Raw genomic sequence first — 19,722 nt, forward strand, 5'->3', positions numbered from 1 at the left:
CACCAGTATACTACAGTAAAATGTTGTATTTTTGTTAATAACATAGAATGTGTTATTTAAGAAACTTGTCTTTGTGGGAATACGCCTTTAAGGGTTCTTTTTTCTGATGCAATGCCTTTCTACAGTTCTACAGAAGAAGAAACATAGTGTTCTGCTGTTGCCTGGGCTGTTATGACAGCACAGCACCAGCACTAACATCCAGGATCAGAAAAGCTCCGATCCTGGGTGTTTGGTCCCTTAGACACATGTACCTCTGCATGTGCAGAGCGAGTAAGCAGCAGCAGTGTGCATGTAGTAGCTGAGCCATGCCAGAGGTGTGCCCTAATAGGAAGCCTATTAGTAACTGACAGGATAATGCACTGCACTACAAAAGTTTTGAAGTGCATTATAAAATAGATCTCACTGTAGGGCAAAAAATGTTAAAAAGAAAAATTAACTTTATTAACTTAATTAACAAAAAAACCCCACCAACACACAAAAATTTTAATACCTTAAAAAATAAAAATGTAAATGACACATATTTTCTACTTCCAAACCTGTATCAACCCAAGCTAAAAAGCTATAATAGTATTTATCTCATATTTACAATATAAATAAAACATATTGTCCAAACTGCCATATCCTGGGCATTAATGTAAAAAATTGGTACAGACATAAGAGATAGTCAAGGTTTGAAGCAACTTGCACCAATGCAAAAAAAGTTGTTCTTCTCCTCTTCATTCACTTCAATGTGAAGCAGAATTGGTTGACATAGTATTTATACATGTTTATTATTTGATTAACTGCCTAGAGAAGAAAAATCCTTTAGCTTCCATTACCTGATGTTACCTGCCATGTGTTAGTTCCACTCACGTTTCAATGTTACAGATCACTTTATTAATTGTAAGCTATTTTTCAACCTTGCTTCTGTACAATGTAGTAAAAATAGGTTGTGTCTTCAGAAAAATGCATTCATTTTTATATATTTATCATAAGATATGTGATAACGAGGGGCCCCTGCACGGTTCCTGCGCGGGGGCCCTCTGCTCTCTGTGTCCAGCACTGCCATTGTAGTTTCTATCATTTTGACAGCAATAATAATTCTGTCTGCTGCATTATTCCTGCTGTGCAAAGTGACAGAAATCCTCACAGAAAGCCACATCTTCAGTGTGAACAATGCCTAAGGCATTATCTGAATCAGCTGACAATTTGAAGTTATAAGTACCCGGCATTAGAGATCAAGTAGTCGTTCAGACCACAACTTCGAATAGGGTACATAAAATTCCAAATTCCTTAAAAAATGTATATATGGCTGGGAGCCGTAAAAACAATACACCTTTTATACTCACCTCTCTCCACACTCCCGTTCACCCGCCACACTGCCCATGGCTGCCGGTCGTCATTTGCCTACAGAGGCTTGTGGTGCTGTCCTGACCACGCGCAGCTATAAACAGCTACCAAGAGTGATTGGCAGGAGTGCAGGTTAATGGGAGGGCGGAAAGAGGTGCGTATAAATGGTTTTTAAATCCCTCTCTAACAAATGTACACTTTTTTTAATTCCTGGACAACCTCTAGATTAAACAACCTAGATTAAACATATTTATCCAAATATTGTCTTTCTTTTTCATTAGCTTCTCAGTGTTTTTGAATCTGCACAGCCACCCTTTTTTTTACCATTTTAAAATGTGTGTCACATGCATTTAGTCTCAGGGGCACATGAACCTTTGTTTTGGCTTTGTGAACTAAACATACCTTGAGAATGCTTTAGCTACACTGATGCAGAAACATATCTTGTTTAATCCCTGAACCAAGTGTTTTTTCCCAAAAAACAATTATACAATTCAGGACCTTGAGAAAGCTGAGTTGCATGCTGGCTGCCTACATAAACACCTTGAGCTGAGCTTCCTGAACTGTCCAGACAGGAGTAATCAACCTGAGCTGGATGACTCATACACCTCAGCTGGGTGATGGTGCAACGATTGATTACTTCTGCCTGTCAGGGACAACACAGTGATGACGTATTCTCCGCTTATGCTGGGCAAGACAAGGCTGGAGAAGTACATAATTAGGGTGAGGAGAAGCAACGAGGCAGCCACAAGAGTGACAGAGCCTCATTATCATAATTTTATAATATTTTTTTTCAGCAAAACCACTTCTTCTAGGGATTAAACAAGATATTTGCCTGCATCAGTGTAACTACAGCATTCTCAAAGTATGCTTGGTTCATAATGTATAAAAGCAAATGGCATATTTCCTTTAATTTATCTCAGTGAGGATTTATTTTGACCAAAAGTCGCAGAAAGCCCCAAAAAGTTGCAAACAGCTTACCTAAGCCTGGAATGAGTAGGTATCGATTTGAGACTTAAAAAGTCACAACTTTCACATCTGGAATCAGGTGATAAATCAGAAAAAACAACTTTGAAGGGAGGTTGTTGCAAAATAAATTGCACACCCAACACAAAGGGGCATATTTATCAGAGCCTCTGCTAGTAGTTGTGATTATTTTGCCTTCTCCGACACCTTAACACCACTGGGGCGTAAAGGGGTGGCGCGGCCGTGCCATGCACGATACATTAAGAGGCTGAAGCCTGTTGATGTATTGCGCTGCGAAAATGCAATGCTTCGCGAGCAGTGTTGTCTGATAACTATCCAAAAGTCTTAAAATAGTCTCCAAAAAGTCTTAAAAAAAAGGCCAACTCAATACAAAAATACATGTGCCCCATAGTGTGCCAAGTAGACCTGATAGATTCCCCTTTAAATAGTTAATTTCTAGAGATGAGCGAGTATACTCGTCCGAGTATACTGCTCGGTCGAGTATTAGCATACTCGGACCGGCTCGTTACTCGGACGAGTATTTCCCCTGCTCGCGATCCAGCATTGAATTAAGTGAAGAACAGTGAAGAACAGTGTTTTTATTGTTTAATAAAATATTACAGATGTTTCCTGATGTTTTGCTTGTTAGAACACATTGAAATAACACTATTCTTCACTTTCCAGGTGTGTGCGCGTGTCTCCCGCTAGGTTCGGAGATGTTTGGAACATCTGGAATGTGAAGAATATTGTTCTTTCAATGTGTTCTGCACTTAAATGGTCCTGTATGCAATGTTTTTAATGTTTTAATTCTATTCTTCACTTTGCAGATGTGCGCGCGTGTCTTCCAATAGGTTCGGAGATGCGCGTACATCCGCAAAGTGAAGAATAGAATTAAAACATTAAAAACAGTGAATACAGGACCATTTAAGTGCAGAACACATTGAAAGAACAATATTCTTCACATTCCAGATGTTCTGAACATCTCCTAACTTAGCGGGAGACACGCGCGCACACCTGGAAAGTGAAGAATAGTGTTATTTCAATGTGTTCTAACAAGCAAAACATCAGGAAACATCTGGAATATTTAATTAAGGACTGTTCTTTTACTGTTCTGTTTTAGCAAAAAAATGCTTGGGTCTCCCTTTGACTTCAATTGGGCTCGTTATTTGAGACGAGCACCCGAGCATTTTAGTGCTCGCTCATCTCTATTAATTTCCCAATGTTTTCCTTTAATTTTCCATGAACCCAGAAAACCTACCTCAGCAGCCTTAGACGTCATGTGATGTGCTGCTTCATCAGCTGACTGCACAGTATTATGATGACTGAATAAATGGATCATTTTACAGGCCTGTGTTTATAGCAGGTGGTTATATGAGTAGAAGGGGTCTTTAACTGAAGCTACACAAGTGCTGTTATCTCAAGAGAGAATTCAATCCATTAAATCTCTTTTATTATAATATGGGCTGTAAAGCTGAGCATAAAATACAGCTGTAGACAATGAACACTGGCATCTCTGTGTGTGTAACATTAAAGAGAGAAGAAACTCAGTCCTCCACAAACAAAGATAGGAACCTGTGTTGACTACTTTCTGTGATGGGTATAAAGGACCGCTAAACCTAAACTATTTGTAACAGTAGGCTACTGATACAGCATACACTTACAATTTTAGCATGGATGGAAATATTTTGAGGAGCTCAAAGGTTTTTGTGTGAAAAAACCCCCATGGGGCTGTTATCAATTTGACTCTTTTCTGCATTTGTCAGGATCATGGACTTAGGTTTAGGAGGGGAGCCTGCCTGGTCATACTGAACCGTCCTTTGACAGCTCTCCAACCTCCAAAGCCTGAGTGATTTCCAGCTACCATCATATATAAAACTAATAATATACTTTGTATAGACAATGCCCAAATACAATATTACCCTCACTAATTAAGCAAAAATGTAAAAAAGAACATTCTCAAAATTTAATCCTCTAGTGATGTTTACCCAATTAAACTCTTACCCCTTACTTTACAATTTTACTCAGTGTTATTGCTGTTTTAGCTCCTTTCACTCAGTGATGGTCAGTGTAAAATTCCAGAGTGTGTGCAGGGACTCTCTAAGCAGACACTTCATGATTCCTCTAGTTCTGTGTACTGACAAATTGGTTAGATTAACAGGGTCCTGGTTTATTTACACTTTTATTTAGCTTTTAAACATTCACTTGTGTTCTGACACATAGAAAGAGAGATGAGACAGATCAGAGATGAGAGATGATGAGATCCATAAGATACATATTATACACAATGACATTCTCAGCTCTCATAACTCACCTATAACACTCACAGTTCTTCTATATACCTCGCTCCCCCTCCCCTGATATAAAGATCTTATCTGCCTGTAGCTTGTAGCTTTGCTCTTCTCACAATGTAATGTGTTGCTTGACTGCAGGAAGCCAGTGTTTGTGTGTGAGCTTGTCCTGGAATGCAAGGTTGGTGTCCACAGGCATAGAGCAGAGAGAAGCTCACGCAGCCTCAGAGCAAGATGTCCCCTGAACCTAAACTCAGAAGATCCTGGGGCAACCAAAATTACTCAAAAATACTCAAGTATAAGCCTAGCCCCTAATTTTACCACCAAAAACTGGGAAAACCTATTGACTCGAGTAAAAGCCAAGGGTGGGAAATGCATTGGGCACAGCCTCCAGTTGTATATAGCCAGCCAGCCCCCAGTAGTATATGGCAGCCAGCCCCCAGTAGTATATAGCCACCCAGCCTCCAGTATTATATAGCCAGCCAGCCCCAGTAGAATATAGCAGACAGCCCCCAGTAGTATATAGCCAGCCAGCCCCATGTAGTATATAGCCAGTCTCAGTAGTACATAGCCAGTCAGCCCCTGTAGTATATAGCCAACCAGCCCCCATGAAGTATACAGCCAGCCATCCCCCATGTAGTATACAGCCAGCCAGCCCCTAGTAGTATATAGCCAGCTAGCCCCAGTAGTATATAGCCAGCCAGCCCCAGTAGTACATAGCAAGCCAGCCCCTGTAGTATTTAGCCAGCCCCCATGCAGTATACAGCAGCCAGCCCCCATGTAGTATACAGCCAGCCCCCAGTAGTATATAGCCAGCCCCTTGTAGTATATAGCCTGCCAGCCTCCAGTAGTATAAAGCCAGTCAGCCCCCAGGAGCATATAGCAGGCACCCCCCAGTAGTATATAGCCAGCCCCCAGTAATATATAGCCAGCCTGCCTCCAGTAGTATATAGCCAGCCAGCCCCCAGTAGTATATAGCTAGCCCTGAGTAGTATATAAGTAGTATATAGCCAGCCAGCCCCCAGTAGTATATAGCCAGCCCCCATGTAGTATATAGCCAGCAAGTCCCCAGAAGTATATAGCCAGCCCCCATGTCATATACAGCCAGCCCCCATGTAGCATACAGCCAGCCCCATATAGTATACAGCCCCCAGTAGTATACAACCAGCCAACCCCATGTAGTATAAAGCCAGCCAGCCCTTAGTAGTATACAGCCAGCGAGCCAGCCCCCATTAGTATACAGCCAGCCGGTCCCCAGACGTATATAGCCAGCCAGCCCACAGTTTGCCAAGCACATAAAAAAAAAACTTACATACTCACCTTAGGGTGTTCCTATTTTTTCTTCTCTTTGTTGTAATAGACAGCAGAGAAGCGCCCACGCAATCTGCCAACTGGCAGAACCCATGGACACATCTCTGCCGGCTAGTAAAACCATAGAGAAGACAGAAGAGGAGCCGCACAGAGGTTCGGGAGCCATGCTCAGCATCGGGGCCCTGGAGGGTGAGTATGTAAGTTTTTTTTAAATTGACTCATGAATAAGCCGAGGTGAGGTTTTTCAGCACAGCTTATACATGAGGAAATACATTATTTACACCAGGACTGATAGAGAGAGAATGGAATTATAGATGAAATGCTGTATTTTGCTATCCTTAAAACATTTAAGAAACTTGCCTTTGTGGAAATACACCTTTAATGGAATCGTTCTTATTACAATCTAATATGAAAAGTTTGACATGAAATAAACAGACATATTATACAATGCAAAAATAAACAGTTTGATAAAATGAAAGAACTTCCCCACAGTATTGGTTTCAATCTTTTCCCAAATTGAAATGTTTTCTTAAAGGTATTTACCATTTAATAATTTTTTTTTCAGTGTGCATACTAATAGTGCAGCATTCAAAGGTTACGTGGGACACCTCTTTCTCAAAATCAGTGGGGGTCTACACTTTCCAGCTATTAGACACAAATTGCTCATTAAGTGAATAATGGATATGTTTTGTTTGTCTGTAACCCCCTTTAAAATACAGAGGACTCAGCAGAAAAAATAAAAAATAGTCCTATACATGATGCTGTAAATAACAATACTTTTGGGGCAAATTCCACTAGTAATAAGGCATCTACTGATGAAGCCGACAGCTCCATAAGCTGAGTAATTGCAGCTTAGCTTTCATTTGAGTGAATTCTTAAAATTGCCTGTGGATAAAAGTGATCCTATAAAATGCTTTATAAATATATATACCATGATGTAGTCTAGGATTCAAAAACAATATTCTAGACATGAATAAAAAAGCTTATTAACACATGCAAAAATACACATAATATCTGCAGATATTTAACACAAGATTTAAGACATATTAGGGACAATTTACCCTTTACACTTTAAAAAATTCAATTAATGTTTATAAAAACTATAGTGAGTTATGAAGCTACCTCACTATAAATACACAACTTCTTCCAAAGTGTTTCATATTTCCACCATGGTCAATGGGACCCTCTAGTACATGAGTCTCAAACAAATATTTAGTAAGAACTGCATCCTAAGGGTTGTCTTCAAAAGGCTGATTGTACTTGTAAAATTGTGTAAATGTATCTACTCCATCAACAGTGTAAATTGTTAAGTTATAATTAGATTCTTACACTTAACCAATGTAACGTGGAAGCCCAAGTATGTGTACGGAAGAAATGGGTGCCGGCGCTCGTGGATAGACCGCTCCAGTCTCGCGGCTTGCACCAAGTCTGGTTGTGGTTGTGCTGTTTGCTGGTCACGTTCTGACAGGTTCTTGACACAGAACTAACTGACACCAGTTAGTTCTGTGTCAAGAACCTGTCAGAACGTTACCAGCAAACAGCACAACCACAACCAGACTTGGTGCAAGCTGCGAGACTGGAGCGGTCTATCCACGAGCGCCGGCACCCATTTCTTCCGTACACATACTTGGGCTTCCATGTTTCATCAATATAGCATCCTCTGAGCGATTGGAACAGACGGCCGCGAGGAAGGAGGAGCCGGCAGCCACTAAGGACACATTTGCATAAAGCGCTATAATTAAGCGCCATAAGGTGAGCGCACTAATTATGTCTATAATGGTACCTTACTTACTACACTAGGATAGCCCTCGTTTTGTCTCCCCCTTTCTTCCCTTCTCTTCCTGACATTTGTCCCATTTTGAGGTACTACCATCTCGAGGGGATTTTATAGAGGGATCCCATACTCTGTTGATACTTAACCAATGTGACAGTATCATTCTCCTCTCATACAACCCCATACAAATAGCGCTCTCCACTTAACCACCCACCTCCCAATGACAGTATTCTCCTCCCCCCATACACCTGAAACCCAACCAACCTAACATGCAATTGCCACATTAAATGAGGTGGTAGGCTGAACTTTTGTTTGGCATGTGTGCTTTAGTAAAATGGCCTCCTTCTGAATTGCTACACCATTTTGTAGTCTCTTTGCATTGAAAGCTGATCTGTCAATACCTTAGGGCCCAGATAAACATGAAGAACATGGTAGAATATCAAACATTTGAGAATAGGTTGCATATTTGGGATCAAGTACTCCCATAAAATGTTGGAATTTTTATAAAGCTAAACAGTAATGATGAGCAGACCTGATCCCCCAATCTTTGGGTCCATGGCAAACATTGCGGGTTGGGAAGTTTAGGTTTCGGTTTGGATCATCTGCTTTTCTCCTCTAACGTGTACATTGCAATCTTCCCAAGGATCGCTGATCACTGTGACGTCATCAGGGAGTGGCAATCCTCATAAAAACAGTGACACCCATGGGCCACCAACATTGAAATGCAGCCGGTGGCATTTAAAGGAATACCCAATTATGGGTGTTACTTGAGGGGGTGAGCGGTGGGTTAGGTACCTGAACTAGAACAGTACATGAACCTTACTGGATCCGCTCATCCGTCGTAAGCTGTTCTTTCCTCTATTTTTCCTTAGGGGACTTCTGGGCTAAAGATATTGGATTATCAAATAGGTAGAAGTGTAATACTTGTAACCCCCCTGATCAGCTGTAAGTGAAGCATGAAACCCGTTACCAGAGTTGTCCACTTGAATGGGAGCTGAGCTGCAGTCGTCTGCCACTGCAAAGGGAATGGAGCTGCCTGCTTCCTATTCCATTCTTTTTGGATTGACAGCTGATTAATGGAGGTTCTAGCAATGATATTGATTATCTATCCTAAGGATAGGATATCAATGGAAGGAAAACCATTGAACTTATTCTGCGGTGATGCAAATATGTGCACCCATGTATCAGTTCTACATTGCCCCTTACATGAATTCTCATAGACTATAATTTTGCTTGTTGGTAAGATTATTAATTTCCCTCTATTTGAATGGTGCATCAATTTCCTGAAGAAATTCCAATGTTCAGCAGTAAAAGGGGAGGATATATAGAGTGGCTTTAAAGCTGACATAGTGTGTAAATAAAAGATGGGGTAAAGATCAAATCTGGTGTGCGATCTAAAGTGAGAAAATGCAGCTAACTGCAGAAGGAATCCATAATCCTCCAGCTTTCAACAGTATGAAATCCATTTACTGCTAACTGTGCTTATGATGAAAATCTGCCCACACCCTTGTCTGGAGTACAAAGACATGGAATTGAACAGATGGAAAGACTATTAAAATTCAACTCGCCTACAAATGTGCAAACACGTTGGTTAAATATAATCATCCATTTTATTTATGTGGGTCAAATATGACTTGTATCAAGAGGCCGTTTTAAAACCCTTTTCTTTTCCGATTCCAATATGATCTAGAGATAGAATTAAAAGTGAAGTGATTCTAAAGAGAATGATTGAAGAACACTAAAATTAATGTCTGAGCGCCCTGAAGATATTGGAGGTAATTTATCTTGGTCTTTTCTTTTTTTCTCTTATGTTTGCACCTTCTTTTGCATTTTTTTCACCAAAGTTTGTGACTTTTCCACTTGCCCAGCAAAGTTTGGATGTGAGGTGTGGATGTATGAAAAAAGGCAATTTTGGTTTAAATAAACTCCACTACTTGGCAGGTGTAGGAAAAAGTTAGAAGAGGTTGTAGAAAAATGTAAGACTTTTGAACAACATCTGTGGCGGGAGTGCAGTTCTTTGCCAGGTCCTGCCATATTGGGCGCAGGCTATAGGTACTGCGCAGACATGGGTAGGAATGTGTGAAGGTGGCATAAGGGGAAAAATAAGCCAAATGTGTGCCAGGAATTGCGCCTACGTCAAGGCTTGTATGCCATAAAACTGGCCTGAATGGGAACTAGGACTGAATACAGTAGCAGTTTTGTCCACCAGTAGTTAAAGTAAGAGCCAGACACAAGTGATGACCTTATGGAGCACATTGGGACAATGGTGCATATTTATCAGGGAGCATATGTGGGCATATGTGGAGGGCACGGCTGGCCGGAAGTGGGCCTGCGCGGGTCCTTACTGTCCCCGCACTCGCTGCAGTCGCTGACTTTTTACATGTGAAAAAACGTCAGCTGCATTTATTTCTATGCCAGGCAGGGCTATCATACACAGGCGCACTAGTGCTTGCATATGATAAATATTCCCCCATATATCCATCCCTAAAACCTATGTATATAGAGAACTTTTTAATGAATCATCAAGTGTGGAACATATGTCCCTTTTGCAACCTTTTGATAGAACTGATCTTTCAGGACACAATGGGAAGGAGACAGGGTTGCCTAAATACTAAACCCCCCAACTTAATGGCCATCCTACATCACGGCCCCCAACTTGGCAACGTTCCACACACTAAGTAAATGGCAATGGAAGCAGGAATCAGCAGGAATCAGTCAGTACCAGAATTTTACGTCAAGAGACCATCCAAATCCACAACAAAAGATGCCGTTTGATAACAAAAAGAATATGTTAAATTTTAAACCAGAAGGCCAAGGAATAGACTGAGTAGCCAAAAGGGCCAAACAGAGATAAATCCACAAGCACAAATACTCACAACCAGAACCTGGAAACTCGGAAATTAACCGGCACTCAAATTTGGAAGGAATATATCCGACCAGTAATTAGCTATAGGTGAAATTTTAGGGTTTTAACCTCTTAACCTCATTCTGTCAACATGAGACATGACAGGATCCCATAAAAAACAATATTATCTATTCTGCCAACAGTGTCCCTCCTGCATTTCTCACCCAAGCCTAAGAAAAAAAAATCATATATGAATGTACCCTTTTGCCCACTCATGGTTTGGTGCCCACATTTAAGTGTATTTCATGTCTGGAATACTGTTTGTCATTACAATAACAGGAGCTTTCAGTTATATTGGTTGTATTATCATTATGTCATAATATTTCATATTATCAGATTGATTGTTTAAAACTCAGAATGATGCATTGGGAGATAGGACACTTTCAATATGCGAGTTTGAGCAAAGTAAGAGTTAAATGAAGCAGCTAACCACCCCAAAATGCTGATGCGGTGTATTTGCAGTAATCGAGTCTTTGAGACATTGAAACTGCTAATGACTTGCCTCAGTAGACCTGTTCAAACCTCAGGCTGTCATCAGCTCAAGAGGAACCTGTGGATCAAAGACAAATCCAGTGCACTCTCTCGTGAAGGCTGCTATTGTATTCTGCTGAAGTCTCCAGCATTGTCTCGCTATAGTATATGACCATTTCATTACAGATTAGCCAGGACAGAAGAGGATTTGTCTAATTGGTCTTGCGATGCTGCAATATGATATGGTGGCTAAACGGCAGGTATATATATTACTTTCCCCCCTTTCACACAGTTGGAGCCAGCAAATCTTATCAAGTGATCAGTGATCCATGTGGCTACTCTAGCATGAGCAAACATGTATTTATTCATTTCCTAGCAAGCAGACTCATATTTGCGTTCTTTGAAAGCCACATTAGCCACATATTAAATTAGTCCATCTCTTTTGCAATCATTTAAGGTTCATGAATATAAAACAATGTATAATATTTTATAAATTGCATTATTTTAACATTTCTAATCAAAGGGGTTTTACTGTTGATTATTCAATGGATTGGTAGGGGTATGACACCTGGCAACCTTTCTGGTCAAAGACGGTAAATAAAAGTTCCATCCAAAATATATCTGTTGTCTGGTCCTACTCCAGACCCAGTTCTCTTAGGCTCCCCACACGTGAATGTGAGTTAGACTGATATAGGAAATTGCGCAGCCAGATCTCCCCATAGATGTCTATGGCACCTGATGGCAGTGCCAGTGAACACACGCTGTCTGCACAGTGACCAAGGATGGGAAAATATAGGACATGTCCCGTATTTTCCCATATTATTCCTCTCTCCTGCAACCGGCTGTATGTTCGCACGGCCTACGCCTTGGGTGAGCATACGTTCATGTGCAAGGGGGCCTTAGAAGACATTAACATAGAGAGCTGTGTTCTTCTAACTCTAATGATAGTGTCAAGCAGCTGACCAGTGATAGGCCAGAAGTCATATCCCCAAAGAGTATATTTAGAGAAAATTTATAATTTTTGTGATGTACCAGAGCTTCACAATGGGGCTTATTTACTAAGGTTCGCATTTCCGTCAGACTTCCCGACTTTTTCAGGAATTGCGCCGCTGGGACAGGTATTTATAAGGGGATTGTGTGGCAAGCAATCCGATTTTGGCGCAGAGGCGCTGGCTTTCATGTGACAGAAATCAGGGGGTGAGCCATCGGACGATCCGAGTGATTCGATCTGAGCGCGGGATTTAACATTTAAATTGTGTCATAAGAACAAGCACTTACATACACCATGAAGAAGAAGGTGAACTCTGTCGGACCTAAGCGGGGAAGCGACACATGCAGGATATCGGGCGCACAATTTTAGTGAATCGCAGCACAGTGCATTCTGGTCAGACAATGCACATTGGGGAACGCGCCAGGGACGGGTAAGTAAATGTGCCCCAAAATGTGTGACTTCTTTCAGTTTATGTAATCTCTCTTGCTGCACTACTAAGTGCAGTCTATAGCTGACCACATTTTGTAGGCCAGGCCTAAGAACTTCAATTTACTGTGATGCATAACGTAATAACTATCTTATTAATTGTCTAGATAGTTACAATGCTTACCTTTCACATGTTGTTAATTTTATTTAAATTTTTTCATGTATTTATATACTTTTCTGTTGAAAGTATGTGGTCTCTGGTTCAACTTGTAATGCAGCATTTATATGGGCTCACGGGGTAACAATTATTGTAGGGGCCATAGAAGCAAATGTGTTAGGAGGTCCCACCAACCCAGAATAGTGAAGGATGTGCTACTCTTCCTCCTCAAGCTACTTCTGGCATATAACATCTGTTGCTGAATTAATACTAGTTGCACCTTTACTCCTATTGTATACATAGCACGTTCAGCCTAACAATAAGTGGCAATTCTTATGTGTTTAATTCTTAATTATTTGTTTAACCTTGGGCTGACAACATACAGTAATGTATATTTTAGCCTATGGAGGAAGGCTCAATCACAATTTTGGTAGATTTCCTAGTTAAGTCTCTGACCATGCTCATTAACTCTACCCACATCCAGGTCTCTGTATACTGATCCTGTGTTCTCTGCAAACCATCCAATAGAAATATCTGCAGCCCTGCTCGTCATGGAAGAAGCAGAGCCTTTTCCATGGAAACACATGGAAGTAAAAATAGAAAAATTACTCAATGACAAAATAAGATTTTAACTATTGTAATAATGTTAAAGTAATATCCTTTCTAGTTCTATAGTCATTATGACTTGAGGAGATTCTAGGCATTGCAAAAGGATTTTCATAGGAGCGAGACTTCTCTCCTCCAGTAAAATGATACTCATTCTTTGACAACTTAGGATATGTGCTGATTCACATCTTCTAGCTTGTCTGTGTGTGTCTTTTGGAGGGGAGGGCGCTTTGTCCAAGTCAACTCAACTGAACTAAGAAGAATTCTCTATTGAGCGTTATTGAATAAACCTGAATACACTGATTCATCATGCAGAGTAGCCAGAGTGGCTGACACAGCACATAGAGGCTGTATTACACATATCGATCTTCTGGATCTTCTGATTCTTAGATTCTGGCTTACATGTGGTCTTTGTAGCCTCAAAGTACCCGAGTCTTGATTTGGCCTCAGCAGAGCCTTTTAATGCTTCTTATAGTATTCTCTGACTTCCAGCTGCATTCACATGTAGAGTTTGTTTTGCACTTAGAAACATAATTCAAAGGATTTATGGAGGGGCGTGGCCTGATTGCAGATGACTTTCCACTGAAACACTTTCGATCACCAATAATCTCCATGTGTTTCATTGTCAACAATGTGTTTTAGTGTAAATGCTTTGCAGCCCTTGAATTGTCTTCTAAAGTGCAGTACATACACTTACTTACTTATAATACTTATATTTTGTAAGCTCTTGAAAAATAACCACACCCATCAAACTAAGGTTCCCGGGACCAAAGTAGTGTGTCACAGTATCATAAAGAGACAATACTTTTATTCCTAAGACTTAGTGTGATAGAAATTAAATAATTAAAAAATACATACTCAAAAAATATAAGGAACATTACAACACAATGTAATTCCAAGACAACCACAGTTCTGTGAAATCAACTTTTCAAGTTATGAATAAAAATAAATAAATTGTGAATGGAACAGACAAAAGGTGGAAGTGATAAGCAATTAGCAAGACAACATTTAATATAAGTACATAGTATAGTATTAGTATACTATAAACTAATAAATATATTTACATTTGTTCAAATCCATAATGAAAGCCATATGTTCATCTCCTTCACAGAGGTCCCCTCACCATTCCCAATGCTTTCTAGGTCATACACGGGGCTGTACTGCTTTTGCAGTTCTACAAGTCCCAACATGTTCTGCCATTTATGCTCCTAAAAGGTTCTGGAATTTGCAGGTCTACAACCAGTTATCTAAGCCTGACAAAACAACATTTCTTTATAGACTTCTAAGCCTCTGTGCCATCTTTGTCAGAGGCCTACATTTTGTATATATCAGAGAAAAAGCTCTTAGAATGTGGAGGCAAAACAGCGCACTCTTCAGCTAATGTGGAAAAAGACAAAAACTTCAGAAACCAAATCTTTATACCAGTTGGAGATTCTGACAGGTGTCAAAAACAATTTAAATGGGGAACCCACAGTATTAAAGGAGCTCAAATTAAATCTTTTATTCTCCCTAAGTCTACCTGCACACAAACGTGTCAAACAATGTATCTGTGGTCTGATATTTTATCAGTGTGTAGTCGTTTTCTGAGCCGGTTGTTCACAAAAATGGTCCGTGTGTCATCTAAATATTTTTTTGCTGATCTGCAATAAAAAACAAAACATAAAAGACTGGCAAATGATGTCACCAGCTTGTTCTTGACTTCTTGAAGGGTCACATGATTGTTTGAACTAGTAGGTGATCAGCAAACATTCTCCAGCAAAATGGCATAATACGGAAGCCAACACCCAGCACCCCTATACATCAACAGTTCTTCCAATCTGATAAACAGAGATCACCACAATCAGACAGCTCTCTTCTCCTTCTACTGGATAAACTGATTCATGTTAGCTCGACGCCTACTCCACCACCTTTTAAGATGACCATGGGAAGCTAGCTATCTAGCCTGCCAATAAAATCAATGTAGGATTTGAGAAACTTCTATTATTGAACTTAGATTATTCTCAGAATTTATTTGGCTGACAAGGATAATTGAACATAAGTAATTTACATAACACACTGTCACGGGTGCCCCTGCAACCCATATTCCGGGTAGCAGGCGCACATGTATACCTCCGTGTGCCCCACGACCCTATACACAGGAGAACTCACCTCCCCTCGCTCCACCAGCGGTCTCAAATATTTAAATGGCTAGCGCACTGATAATTGGTTCTGACCTGCCACCTTCCCATATAAATTCCCAGCCCCTTATTGTATCCCCTGCCGGATCTTTGAGCCTATGCCATTGAGAAAGCTCCCCTGCAATATTCCTGCGTTCCTGTTTGTTCCTGCTCCTGAGTTCCCATGTTCCTGCGTTCCTGTGTGTTCCCGAGTTCCTGTGTTCCTGCTCCTGAATTCCTGTGCTCCCGCGTTCCTGTGTTCCTGCGTTCCCGTTCTCATCTGCCTGGACCTCCCGTGGCTGACCCCGGATTAGACTTAACCTTGCATCTCTGTTGCCTGCCCTGACCCTGTGCCTGTATCTGACCATGAGACTGTCTCCTTCCTGCTAAGGTACCTCGACCTCCGCTGCCACCGCGGGCTAGTTGCATCTGTGGAACGACGGGGTGGCACCCCGCCGCAGAAAGACCATCCCTCTTTGCGGTGGGCTCTGGTAAAGACCAGGTGCCACTTAGATTCCGGTCCCAGGTGTCGGCTAGTTCCACCTCCCACGGTGGTCCTGTGGATTTACTGATCCCGAATCCTGACATCCACATGGTCCGTGTTTTACAAATACTGTGTAAGTTAACTATAGTACACATAAGGCATTAGATAAATTTTGTACAAGTATCATAAAGAAAATTGCGATTATTCACCAGATATTCTGATTGAAAAATAAAAGTAATCATATTCAAAGTATTAATCAAGTGCCATGGTTTTAGTATATAGCAGTGGGTGGTACCTTAGAAACCTGCATATCATATTGTATGTATATTATACAGATGTGCTCATGCTATGTAAATAAGACCAATAGCATCAGTATATTCTAATTAGTATAACATTACTAGATTATTAGAAAACCCACAGGAAAGTCTAATGAATATCCATTTCTCAATAGAAAGGTCTTCTGCTAAATTAACAAAATATTCTGCTACCCTTTTCCACCTACCTAGTATGTGACCTGTTGTGGCTTGTGGAGGTGGATTCTTGTATTTTTCCTTCATTCTATTTTTAGTATCATTATCTGCTGTGGCAATACTATAAATCTAGGTTCTTATAGTCCAGAACAACAAATGTCACATAAAGTATATATGTGTGGGTGTTAGATTTGAAAGAAATCAATGGGTTCAGCCAACTGTAGATGCAATTTGTATGGGCTCCTTTTTTTCTGCTGCCAAAATGCAAAAGGAAGACAAAACAAAACTAAACACAGGGAGTAAAAATCATGAGCTTTCATTTGAAGATATGTCTTTAATTTCATAACTCATAAACAAGTTGATGTTGGAGTGGTCCTATTTGTGATAATTTAGCACTCCAGGTTTATAGAATTCATTCTGCATCCCACCAGAAGTTCTGGGGGGTCATGGGGTCCATGTACAACCAATAACTGACCTCATTGGAGGACATAAATTCCATTTTTCACTTCTTCTGTTGTTCTCTGGTCTGAGTAGGTCATGGATGTAGCAGGATTTAAAACACTGTAGACTAGTAGTCATTTCCTCAACACGGAACTACAGTACCCTACTGAAAGCACAATTACAGTAATCCCTTATGGAGGAAGTCCTGCTTTTGCATAGTATTTGGTCTGGGAAATATGTCATTGTCCATATTTTTGGCCATTTTAATAAAGCCTAAATCATCTAAAAATACAATTATTAATTATTAAATGTATATCTCCAGTGTGAGAATACCCTTTAAGTTTGTATTTTTACTTTTCTTACCCCTTACAATCCACTTAGTGTAGAATGACATAAATGTGCTTTGTATTTACTAACAAGATGAGAAAATCAGTAGAATGGGATGTTCCTCCCACAAATGCCCTGACTGCCTCTGACTTATAGCTGGCATGTGTTGTGGACTTATAGGATCTATACAATTCTTTTCTGCCTCAGTAACACAGAGAGCTATAAATAGAACTATTAAGACTGTCGCAGTTATCTCATTACTTCCGGTTTCCGTGCTATTCCATGGATCGTGTAAGAAGTTGGCTGCCAGAGAAGAACACTGGTAAACAGGCATTGCTGGGATAAATGTGCAATAGAGGTTTTTTATGAATGAATTTGCTTTCTGTTCAGCCATTGAACAAATCTCTGCTGCAGTAATGACACACGATGATCTATGTGGGCATGTACATCTCTATAAGGCTGCACTTACACTACTGAGTCACCTCAGCTATTTATATATCCCAGTACATGTAAAACCTGTCATCACTACCTCCATAATAATACAAAGATAATGGGGTACACGGGACCTCTGTACAATGGATTGCTGGTTATTTTCTATACATTGCTCTTGGGGTTCCAACATCTTTCTTTTCGTATTTAAAAGGAGACAGAAGTCCAAAGCACAGTACATTAAAGGGGTTATCTGAGTGTATCAACAAATTAGGGAGGGCTGGGGGGGCTTTTTAAAAGAAACATATGTGTACTCACCTCCAGCACCGCGGTCTGTTTATTTTCACGGGCATGGAAGCTGCACTCGGGGAGCTTCTGACCAGCAGAGGGGGCCGGTTAATCCCATCCGTCCCTATCTCTCAGCATTGTAGGTGCTGGGATATGGTGACCGATGGGAGCGGCCGGGCTGGCCGGAAGCTTCCCCAGCGCAGTTTCTATTCACCTATAAACTAACATGGGCACGGATCAGACGGTCCACTGCACGGGACATCAGCACTGATGGAAGAGGTGAGAACACGTTTATTTTTTTAAAAAGCCGGCCCCAGCCCATCCTTAATTTTTTGATACACTCAGAGATTCCCTTTAAACCAAGTGATTGATAAGCAATCTCAAAGGTGCTGGAAAATATCGGTGAAACTGAAAAATAAATATCAGAGTTAGGCTACATTCACACTGCCGTTGCTCGCCCGTACTGTAGCGGGCAACAGCAGTGCACGCCCCGCCCCTCTCCACGGCGCCGTACTACGGACAAGGATGGGACATGTCCTATCTTTTTCCGGGGTACGGAGTGGTACGGTGCCGCACGTGTGCTGCACAGTACCACTCCCGTAGGGCGCCGTGCACCCTTTGCCGTCTATGGGGGACGTATATCGGCCGTATATACGTCGGCCATATATACTTCCCCCATACGTTAGTGTGAATGTAACCTAATAGTGGTCCACCTCAGCTTTTTCTATTCTCTGTTTATCAGTTAAAAAGAGCTGCCGGTTTGTGGGGGTTTTAAGAGTTGGGCCACAAATCTAGTATTGATATATGATATAAATTTTAGCTCAGAAACCCCATATTAGCTGACCACTTGGGCTGTTGGTCCACTATTTTCATACAGACAAGGGCCCATGGCTATCTTAATTTGTCACTGGCTCCCATGTTCATGAAACCGCCTTCTGGTTCTACTAACATCCATGTAATGTGTGCGGTCAGCAAGATAGATTCCTGGTGTTAATCGATGGGTTTTACATCTATAACAATGATATGCCCTTAATTTAGTTAAGGCCACACTGGTAGTGATATTAAAAGAAAAAGAAGTGATATTAGCACCTAACGTTATAGTTCCCTATAGCCCCCTATACTATGAAAATGAAATAATGCTTGGACATACATAAGCATATTAATAATAATTCTTTTATTTATGTAGCGTACACAGATTACGCAGAGCTTGGTAAAGCAGTCCCTGTCCCCAATGGGGCTCACAATCTAATCAACCTACCAGTATGTTTTGGAGTGTGGGAGGAAACTGGAGGACCCTATATTACTGGGGGCAGGCTGTATATAACGGGTGGTAAGCTGTATACTACTGGGGGCTGCTGTATATTACTTGGAGCAGGCTGTAAACTACTGGGGGCAAGCTGTATACTACTGGGGCAAGCTGTATACTACTGGGGGCAGGCTGTATACTACTGGGGCAAGCTGTATACTACTGGGGGCAGGCTGTATACTACTGGGGCAAGCTGTATACTACTGGGGCAGGCTGTATACTACTTGGGCAAGCTGTATACTACTGGGGCAAGCTGTAAACTACTGGGGGCAGGCTGTAAACTACTGAGGGCAGGCTGTATACTACTGGGGGCAGGCTGTATACTACTGGGGGCAGGCTGGCTATATACTGGGGGGGGGGTCTGTGACCAATGCATTTCCCACCCTCGGCTTATACTCGAGTCAATAGGTTTTCCCAGTTTTTGATGGTAAAATTAGGGGTCTCGGCTTATACTCGGGTCGGCTTATACTCGAGTATATACGGTATGCCCTCCAACTGTTGCACCGTGCCATAGATACCTATATATACAATTCTTTTCCTCTTTCCAAACTAAGATCCCTTCCCCTCACCCCCCCCCACTCATTTATTCAATGTATTCCA

The 19,722-nt window shown here is 41.1% G+C and overlaps 1 long non-coding RNA gene across 1 annotated transcript in view; it reads right to left on the reverse strand.

Annotated features, from left to right (window-relative positions):
• LOC140125679 (uncharacterized) overlaps nt 1-17,956 on the reverse strand; it is a 30,414-nt gene extending 12,458 nt beyond the window's left edge. Inside the window, exon 1 of the long non-coding RNA XR_011854688.1 lies at nt 17,847-17,956. This is a non-coding gene — a long non-coding RNA (uncharacterized lncRNA). The remainder of the gene's footprint in view (nt 1-17,846) is intronic.
• Between the last annotated feature and the right edge of the window lie 1,766 nt (nt 17,957-19,722).

This window comes from Engystomops pustulosus, chromosome 4 (genome assembly GCF_040894005.1).
Source record: "Engystomops pustulosus chromosome 4, aEngPut4.maternal, whole genome shotgun sequence".
NCBI classification, from domain to species: domain Eukaryota; kingdom Metazoa; phylum Chordata; class Amphibia; order Anura; family Leptodactylidae; genus Engystomops; species Engystomops pustulosus.